Raw genomic sequence first — 11,178 nt, forward strand, 5'->3', positions numbered from 1 at the left:
TGTGAATCCTCCCCTCTGCAATGTTTACATTAAAACAAATATAAGGAAATTTGAATGTGCACAAGTGTTTTACTTGCACGGTTTGGATGAAGTGGAATTCGGAATGAATCAACGATTAATTTTTTCTCAATAGAGGAACCATTGACTGTGGAATCGACGGCAATAAAGCGAGGGGAGGCTGGAGAATTCATAGCATTTTGCACATGGCTAGAAATGGGGTGATCTAAAAACAAGGGGGAAAGATCAGATCTGCGACCTTTTTGCAAAGGTCACTTAACAATATGGATGATTATTTGCATTTAGAGAAGAAAATAAAAGATCTGTTATGTTTTGTAGGAATCCTGATGTCAGGATTGGTAATCGATATTAACACAAAGGCTTTACAGAGATATTCGTATTATTGTGTCTGTGAAAGTATTAGGTTTTATTTTGCATAAAATCACTGTACATTTCTCGAATTTATTTATTTGTTATAACGTTTTGTAAACAACTTTTAAGTGTGAATCCTGTTTTATGTATGTGTATATATATATATATATTTTTTTTTAAATATATATATATATATATATATATATATGTGAGAGAGAGAGAGAGAGAGAGAGAGAGAGAGAGAGAGAAAGAGAGAGAGAGAGAGAGAGAGAGAGAGAGAGAGAGAGAGAGAGATAATCTAGCTTGAATAAAGAATATTTTAACCTTCAGTACCACGTTACTAGAATATCCTCGTCCCTTTTTACAAGTCCAGTTTTATAGCTATGAAAAAAAAAGTCACCTTCCGTTACTAAATGCATTTCTCTCCTGACCTACCACGACTGTTTGAAGCGGCCATTACACAAAACAGCCGGTAAAAACATAGCAATAACGTTGCAATGTTCACGAGTGCGCTAATTTGCCGTAATCGTCACGCCAGGGTTGGCAGCGCAAATTCGCCATTGGCTTTCATCTTGTTTACTCTTTCTGACGTTGTGTTTGCTCGGAAATTTTGTCCGCAAGTGATGAAGAGATCGAGCTATGTTATACAGTCTGTTCATTTTTTATTTCTTTCAATCTGGTGAGATCGTGTTACCTTGTGCTCTGATATATTATTAAATGAGCAAGCTTTATGGGTATTTGTTGCTGAAGAAATAAAAAGTAATTGAACACCGATGGAACGGATTAAGTAGTTCCGGTATTACTTCGAATGTGCTGATTTTTTAGTTGTTTACCTAATATTTTCTCTAGAATTCCTGTGCATGTTTTTTTTTTTTTTGTGCTGTGATATATTCTCTAAATATGTAAGTTTTATGTGTATTTGTTGGCGAAGAAATTAAAAGAATTTATTTAATGCCGTTGGAAAGAATTATCAAGTTCCGGAATTGCCTGGAATGTTGGGAAATTTTATTTTTTTTCTATTTTCTCTGGAAATTCCAAATATATTCTCGTTTCTCCTTCATTTGATATATTCTCTAAATACGCAAGTTTTTTATATATTTGTTGGATAGGAAATTATAAGAACTAGTTGAACACTGTTGAAGAGGATTGCCAAGTTCCAGAATTGCCTGGAATGTTGGGAATTATTCGTTGTTATGCTACTGTTTTCCTCTTGAAATTTATAATACCGAATACTGGCTATATTCCAAATCACCTTATCAATAACTGGACGCTTCCCAAATCTTCATAAGTTTCTTTATTCATTTCTGTTTTTAATTTAATTTTTATCCTATATTAATTGTTTATTGAGGCATACTCAAATCGGCATCAATGACCATTGATGTTGTGATGCCAGATCATTACGAATCATGAGGCTCAATACTACTCAGTATTCTACAAGTTTTTATCCCAGCTGTGACCAAGTTGTGGAATAATCTTCCTAATTAGGTAGTTGAATCGGTGGGATTTCAAAAGTTCAAAATTTGCAGCTCATGTTTTTATGACGAACAAGCTGACACAAGTCTGAGGTCTCCTTTAATAGTTTACATATAAATGATCTGTTTTTATGTTGTTACTATTCTTAGAATATTTTTCTAATTCATGACTTACAGTTGTAGTTTATCTATTTCCCTATTTCATTTCCTCACTTGGGTATTTTTCCCTGTCAGAGCCCTTGGGCCTATCGAATCCTGCTTTTCCAACTAGGGTTGTAGCATATCTAGGATTAATGATAATAATTCATTATTCCTTTATTCTTGCGAATTGTCGGACCAAACTAAGAGGGGTGCAATTTCGGGTCCCATTCTATAACCTTTCCCCATCCTTCAAGTCTACAACCCTTCCCCCTCCCCCACTACAACTTTTTCCCATCCTCCAAGTCTACAACCCTTCCCCATCCACCAGTATACAGCCCTTCCCCCCCCCCAGCCTATAACACTTCCCCATTCCTCCAGCCTACAACCCATCCCCATCCCCCCAGTCTACAACCCTTCCCTATCCTCCAAATCTACAACCCCTCCCCATCCCTCAGTCTACAACCTTTTCCCATCCCCCAGTCTACAACCTTTTCCCATCCACCAGTCTACAACCATTTCCCATTCTTCCATTCTCATTCACCAGTCTACAGCCCTTTCCCATCCTCCCAGTCTACAGCCCTATCCCATCCACCAGTCTACAGCCCTGCCCCATCCCTCAGCCCCAGTCTACAACCCTTCCCCATCCACCAGTCTACAGCCCTTTCCCTTCTACCAGTTTACAGCCCTTTCCATCCTCCCAGTATACAACCTTGTCCCATCCCCAGCCCCAGTCTACAACCCTTTCCCATCCACTAGTATACAACCCTTTCCCATCCACCAGTCTGCAGCCCTTTCCCATCCACCAGTCTGCAGCCCTTTCCCATCCACCAGTCTACAGCCCTTTTCCCATCATCACAATGTACAGCCCTTTTCCCATCCTCCCAGTCTACAGCCCTTTCCCATCCTCCCAATCTACAAACCCGCCCCATCCCCAGCCCCAGTCTACAACCCTTCTCCATCCACCAGTCTACAGCCCTTTCCCATCCACCAGTCTACAACCCTGCCCCATCCCACAGCCCCAGTCTACAACCCTGTCCGATCCTCCAGCCCCAGTCTACAACCCTTCCCCAGTCTACATACCTGCCCCATCCCTCAGCCCCAGTCTATAACCCTTCCCCATCCACCAGTCTACAACCCTTTCCCTTCTACCAGTTTATAGCCCTTTCCCATCCTCCCAGTATACAACCTTGTCCCATTCCCCAGCCCCAGTCTCCAACCCTTTCCCATCCACTAGTCTACAACCCTTTTCCAGCCACCAGTCTGCAGCCCTTTCCCATCCACCAGTCTACAGTCCTTTTCCCATCATCACAATGTACAGCCCTTTTCCCATCCTCCCAGTCTACAGCCCTTTCCCATCCTCCCAATCTACAAACCCGCCCCACCCCCCCAGCCCCAGTCTACAACCCTTCCCCATCCACCAGTCTAAAGCCCTTTCCCATCCCCCATCCCCAGTCTACAACCCTTCCCCATCCACCAGTCTACAGCTCTTTCCCATCCACTAGTCTACAACGCTGCCCCATCCTCAGCCCCTGTCTACAACCCTTTCCCATCCACCAGTCTATAGTCCTTTCCCAACCACCAGTCTACAACCCTGCCCCATCCCCCAGCCCCAGTGTACAACCCTGCCCTATCCCCCAGCCCCAGTCTACAACCCTTCCCCATCCATCAGTCTACAGCCCTTTCCCATCCACCAGTCTACAACCCTGCCCCATCCCCCAGCCCCAGTCTACAACCCTGTCCCATCCCCCAGCCCCAGTCTGCAACCCTGCCCCATCCCCCACCCCCAGTCTACAACCCTGCCCCATCCCCCACCCCCAGTCTACAACCCTGCCCCATCCATCAGTCTACAGCCCTTTCCCATCCACCAGTCTACAGCCTTTTCCCATCCCCCCAGCCCCAGTCTACAACCCTGCCCCATACACCAGTCTACAGCCCTTTCCCATCCTCCCAGTTTACAGCCCTGCCCTATCCCCCAGCCCCAGTCTACAACCCTTCCCCATCCATCAGTCTACAGCCCTTTCCCATCCACCAGTCTACAACCCTGCCCCATCCCCCAGCCCCAGTCTACAACCCTGTCCCATCCCCCAGCCCCAGTCTGCAACCCTGCCCCATCCCCCACCCCCAGTCTACAACCCTGCCCCATCCCCCACCCCCAGTCTACAACCCTGCCCCATCCATCAGTCTACAGCCCTTTCCCATCCACCAGTCTACAGCCTTTTCCCATCCCCCCAGCCCCAGTCTACAACCCTGCCCCATACACCAGTCTACAGCCCTTTCCCATCCACCAGTCTACAGCCCTGCCCCATCCCCCAGCCCCAGTCAACAACCTAGGTGATTAATAATCCAAGTCTACAACCCTTTCCCATCCTCCGAGTCTATAACCCTGCCCCATCCCCCAGCCCCAGTCTACAACCTAGATGATTAATACTCCAAGTCTACAACCGTTCCCCATCCCCCAGAAACATCATAAATGAAGAGCAATTTTCTGGGTAATCCTCTCATCCCTGGAAGATTGGTGTTCCCAATAATTAGATTTTGTTTTGTTTGTTTTATTCTTGGCTTAACCGAGAGACGGCTGCAATTCCATCGGCTTCCTGTGCTTCGTCATGGGTGATATGTTAACCGAAAATTAAGGAAACTATTTGTTTGCAATTTCATATCTTTTAAATCAATTTATTGTACAAATTCTTTTTTTTAAATTCAATATATTGTAGAAAATAAGCAAATTTCAACAATTAGTGATATGGTTTACTTTCACAAAAAAAAGTTAGAGAAAGAAATTCTAGTTATTTAATTCTTTTCTCGATTTTTCTTCTTAAAAGCTTTAGTTGAAAGTGTAATAAACACAGTATATATTAAAATTATCTATAACCGGAACTTGTTCTTCACAATATGTATATATATATATATATATATATACACATACATATATATATATATATATATATATATATATGTATATATATATTGTTAAATGTAACTGAATTTTCCCATGGGGGAAAAAAAGAAGTCACGAGAATAAAAGAAGGGAACGTTTTGAGATGTTTATAAAGGGATTTATATTTCCTTTTCTTCAGATGCAGAGACCATAGTGAAATATAATCCCTTTTCATACTGGGTAGATTATTTTGAATATTATTCCTTTTTTCTCGAGTGTGAAGGTGTTTCTGAAAGAATTTTTTTATTTTTAGAAATATTTACCATTTCCTCAGAGAGAGAGAGAGAGAGAGAGAGAGAGAGAGAGAGAGAGAGAGAGAGAAATTGACTGATTGATTTAGAGTTCTCTGGCATCCTGATATCGAGGGAGAGAGAGAGAGAGAGAGAGAGAGAGAGAGAGAGAGAGAGGTGGAAATATTTTCTGCGTCGAGAATTATCCTCTTGGTTGTGTTGCAACTTCATACAGACAGACAGACAGAGTGCGAAAGTGTTTCTGGTGATATAAACTGCATATTTTGTACATCATTTCTTTCACCGCCATTAAAGCGTAGCTGATCAAGAATCATAGCTTCGTATAATGAGCTTACATCAAATTTCAGTGGTTTAGCGTTGTTCAATCCATAGGCTTAAGGAATAGTTAGCTAATCACATTACGATTAAGGTAAGAGGCCTTAGCTCAGCTTATTTGCCACAAGAAGGGATACTGAAGTTTAATTACAATCCTCGAACATAATTTAGAAGAACTATTTATAAGACGTAAATCGTATAATTTATTGTCCAGATATCTTCTCATTATTGATTTCCTTATGCCATATTCGTTAAAGTGTTGTGTTCACGTCTCTCTCTCTCTCTCTCTCTCTCTCTCTCTCTCTCTGTATATATATATATATATATATATTGTGTGTGTGTGTATATATATATATATATATATATAATACATACACACACACCATATCTTAATGTTAATTAAGAACTAAAATCATATCTATTTCTTGATGAATTTATAAAGCATAAAACATTCCCTGGCGCGTCCTTCTTATGTTTTGTATAAACTATATGAAAACTAACGATTCTGAACACTTTAAAAATTTTACATAATGTAAAGTAGTAATAATAATAATAATAATAATAATAATAATAATAATAATAATAATAATAATAATAATGATAATAATAATAATTGGTTATATTGATATTAATAAATATAGCAATAATGCCAGCTTCCTTAATATTCACTAAATCTTTCAAAAACATTTGATCAAGTGTTATTTCAGATGGTTTTATTGAATAATCTGAGCAGCATCACGATCTATTCATCCTCAAAATATGTGACTATTTGATGTCCAATGTAAAGTCAATAAATGTTATTCACACTAACGACATTATCAAGTCCATAAACAAATGTATGGAAATTATTCAAGCATAATGACAGTAAATAATGACTATAAATAAATTCTTGATTTTGTTTGAACAAGTAAGAAATTAAGGAGGAAACTTCCAGACGCCGGAAAACCTGGAAACCAGCTTCGCCATTACTTGCTTAAAGTCAGTTCTCCTGGAAATTCGAAACCTTTGACTGGACGAGTATTCCGTGTGACAGTCGTCTGTAATTAGGAGACTTTGTTACAGACTCGGGCATTCCAGGAAGGAATTCTAATTACAAAGGCGATACGATAAGCTCAAAGAGAATTAATTGACCTTTGAGAGCGGTGTTATTTTCGGGCTTTCGTGCACGGCACGAAAGAAGTGTCGTGTTCTCGTCTCTTGATCTAAGAAGAAAAAGTCGGTTGTGGTATTGCCTTCCGAAGCGTTACCAGAGAAAGAGGTGAACAGTCGAAAATTTGAACAGAGTAGAGTCTTTAATCGGTATTTTGTCAGTTAACGTCCGTATATCGGGTCAACTATGGGTGATTTTGGCCTGAGAAGTGCAAATGATAATATGTTTCTCTGGGAAATTAATTGCAGAATTATGGAATTTCTGAGACAGTCTTGGAAGTAAGTATCTTTAGGAATGTTGGGGGATGGAAAGTTAAAATTAAAAAACGTTTTAGGACTCTTGGGTCACGTATGAATTTAGTAATGTTTGAATTTCTGTTTAGTAATGCAATAGGGTCTAATGATTAGAAAACTTCAAAATTTACCAATTTCATCAGATAATGGGTATGATGTTGGTTTTCTTTTCTCCCATTCAATGCCAGTTATAAAGACAATACAACTTGTTTTTTCAGAAATTTTGATTGAGGTTCTGTAACCATTTTAACGTAGAAAAGGTCTGAAAAGTTCCACAAAGGACAAGGGATGGTAATACTATCATATAATAATTTTTCATTCATAATAAATAAATGCAATAACTATATATGCTCAGGAAAATGTTATAGTTATGCAAATATTATTACGAACCTAAAGATTTATTTTTTAAGACTACCAAGTGAAAGAGGACATGATAATGGATGAAAAAATGACATGAAGTTAGACATGAATATAGATCATTTTCTCATCCTCTGCCCCTGTCCTCGAAATTGTTTAGGATTGTAATAAATAATTATAAAATTACCTAACGTGTAATTTTCCATAATGGTTTTAGTAATAATTGAGGTTAACGTTGTATAATTATTAAATATTACAATTTGTACATATAAATTAGATCGTGGATTGTATTGGGGTTTATTTAAAGTTGTTATTATATCAAGCCGCCCCCCCCCCCATCAAAAAAAAATCCTCAGATTACTTCTGTGTGATTTTGAGCAAATTAGTAATAATTCTAATTTCTTAACGTAATTTTAGTATTTAACCAATTATACTTACGTGCCTTTTCCTCTTGTTTTTTTTCGCAAAAGGCTAGGCCCTTGGCTAATAACTGTGGAAACTTCTGCCATTGCAGTTGGACTATTTAGTCAAAGGTTAGGTTCACCGCCAATAACTGCAGTTGATGATTGCAAGGTTATGAGATCTTAAAACACTCTAATGAATTATGAACCATACCTGATGCTTATTTATACAAATGGGGATGCTGCTAGGGCGTCCCCTGTAAGCAACGCGCGTCAGATTCCCCCTACTGGAGTGGTAAATGGACGAGGAGTACCGCAGGGTTCAAGACTGTGGCCAAAGAAACTAGTTAGATAATTGGAAATCAGAGCGGGTACTTCGAATGTTGGTTCACTACGGAAATATCAAGAGTGATAGTGGATGTGATGGAGAGGAGGAAGATAGATGTCTTGTGTGTGCAGGAAACTAGAAGGAAAGGAAATGGATCTAGGGAGATAGGAAATGGGTATAAACTCTATAATAGGTAGTCACAAGAGGGACGAAATAGAGTTGGGGTCATAATAGGTAATAACTGGAAGGAAAAAAATAAATAATAGGCTTTTAAAGATTCCAATAATAGTAAGAGAGAGAGAGAGAGAGAGAGAGAGAGAGAGAGAGAGAGAGAGAACTTAGAAATAGGGCAGGTTACAGAGTGAAAAATGTCTGTTTAGGTATGGAAGAAATATTTGCTGGAGAAACGGAGGAATTAGTGGAAGAACCAGCGGATATGTGTGTCGAAAGGAGAAAATTGGTGGTGGAACAGAGGTGCAAGAATCAGTTAAATGAAAATCAAAGGTATTTAAATAGTGGAAAGTAAGAGAGGTACAAGGGGCAGAGGAACAGTGTAGAGAAGTGGAAAAATATTCTTAAAGGAAAGTAGGTATAGCTATTGGAAGAACAGTAAACTAGTTAAATGAAAGACTAGGAACAAAGGAAGAAGAAAAGGATGTCTATATGCTTTCAAATAGAGGAAAAGGCAAAAGCAAGATTTAGGGTAAGTGGTAGTCCTTAGGGATAGAGATGGAAATGTATTCCAAAGGGGAGATGACATTAAAAGGAGATTGAGAGAATATTTCTTGCAACTTTTGAATAATGAAAATGAGAAAGGGGAGTTGGGAGAAGAACAAAGGTTGGAGGACCAGTGATGGAGATACGGAATGCAGAAGTGAAGCAGCCATTAAGTAAAATGAAGAATGGTAAAGCATTAGCCGCATACCAGTTTCAAATTGAAATGATCAAGATACTAGTTATAGAGGGGAAGAATTGATGCCTGGATTTATTGAAAGCAATATGGGAAGAAGAAATAATGTCAAAAGCCTGGGAGGAGAGTCTAATGGTATCAATATTTAAGCAGAAAGGTGACATCATGGAATTTGGTAACTACAGGGGAATTGAACTAACAGAGCATGGTTGGAAAGTTTTAGAGAGGGTACTAGATGAGAGGCTGGGAGAGATCGTAAAGATTGAGACACAGCAGTATGGATTCATGAGAAGGAGAGGGACTGTAGACAACCACCTTTATAGTAGGGTAGTTACAGGAAAAGATACTAGAGGGAAACCAGAAGCTCTTCTTTGCTTATGTAGATTTAGAGAAGGCTTAAGATAGAATACCAAGTGAAGTGATATTTTGGTGTTTGAGGAAGAAGGAAGAAACCTTGGAAGTTGGTTAGAATGGTAGAGATGATATACAAAAGAAAACGAACCAAAATTAATAACAGTTGTTGGCGAAACAGAAACCTTCGAAGTTAATGTTGGATTACACCAGGTGTCAGCAGAAAGTCAGTTTTTATTTGTGTTGGTCTTGGATGTGTTGAGTGAAGGTATCAGAAATGAAGAGTTGTGGGAGTTGCTATATGTTGATGATTTGCAGATTACTGCTGAAAATGAGGAAGAATTACAGAGAAGGGTGGTATAGTGGTAAGAGACTTTGGAAAGGGGTGACCTGAGAGTGAATGTGGATAAGATTGAAGCTAGGGTGAGCAGTAAGGAAGGTAGGGACAGGATAACCCTACATGAAAGTAGAGTAGTTATAAACTGGTAGAATAAACACGTGTGATCTACCATAAATCAGGAGGGAGGCTGAAGTTGAGAATATGATACAAGTAGCATGGGGAAAGTGGAAGGAGGTATGTGATAAGAAAACCAATCAAGGTAAAAGTCAAGATTTATAGCACAGTATAAGACCAGTGCTAATATATGGGTCAGAAATTTGGGCTTAAAGTCGAAAGAATGAAGCAAGGCTTGAAAGAGCAAAGATGAGAATTCTGAGGTGTATAATGGGAATATTACTGCTTGAAAAATCAGAAAATGATGAAATAAGGAGAATGGCAGGTATAGTAAAGATTACAGATATGAAAGAGTGTCATGACTGAGATGGTGTGGGCACGTGCTGAGGATGGATGGATGGTAGGGAGGGAGGGAGGGAGGAGGACTTAGGGGGAACTTGGGGAGAGATGATTGTGAGGGAGGCAGAGAGTTAGATGGCGAGGTAAGGGTGAAAGATGATTTTGAAAGAAGAAGTTTGGTGGAAGAGGATGCCTTTTATAGGAGGCATTGGATAGGTCACATCGGGCAACCGACCCCTTAATGTAGTGATAACTGTGGGAAGAAGAAGAAGACTTATGTGAGGAATTCTTTATTTCTTGTGTATTTGTTTACCTTTGAGTTGTTATATACGTAAATCAAGCTGCAAAATAGTTTCTTCACGAAGAAAAAATATTTAAGATTATAACTATAACAGCCACAAATTTGGAGTTATAACAATAACGACAACAGCGTTAGTTGTTGATACTGGAACATTTTTGCCTCGCGTTTATTCCAATTTCATCATCAGTTATTCCATTAGTATTTTCGAAAGTGGAACCAGGCCAGTAAAATCCAGTAAACTATATTTTGCTTACCCGTTATCAAGACACTTATGCAACGTAGGCAAATAGAATTGAAATTAGTGTTGAAGCCAATTTCGTGAAAAAAATTTCTAAAATTGGGAAACGAGTTTTAAAAAATTGCCTCTGGAGTGGCGAATTAGGATTAAAACTAACACACACACACACAGACACACAAAATAAAAGGTTTTACTTTTTCTATTCCCAATACTAATATTGAAATTGGAATTCTAATTTCTTTGCAGCAGATAATTCAAATGTTATTTTGCTTAAATCGCTCACAGAATGCACTTCCTTAGAACGAGGTGTGCCGGATTGCCTACATCCAACTGTACAACATAATGAGAATATTTTTTTTTCTAAATCTAATTATGCTTTTGTCAAAGCAAATCTTGAAATGAATGATTGATCACGAAGACAATATTCCGTAAATTTCAACAAGACATCCCATTACAATAATAGACGAAAAAGAAACTTTTTCCATTGAAATATTTATTATTTTTTTATCAAGTCTAGAAAAGGATGAAGAGTCCATATATCCGAGAAAAGTCTGTAGCTCTTCGAGTCTC

Source organism: Palaemon carinicauda, chromosome 9, assembly GCF_036898095.1.
Source record: "Palaemon carinicauda isolate YSFRI2023 chromosome 9, ASM3689809v2, whole genome shotgun sequence".
Taxonomy (NCBI): Eukaryota; Metazoa; Arthropoda; class Malacostraca; order Decapoda; family Palaemonidae; genus Palaemon; species Palaemon carinicauda.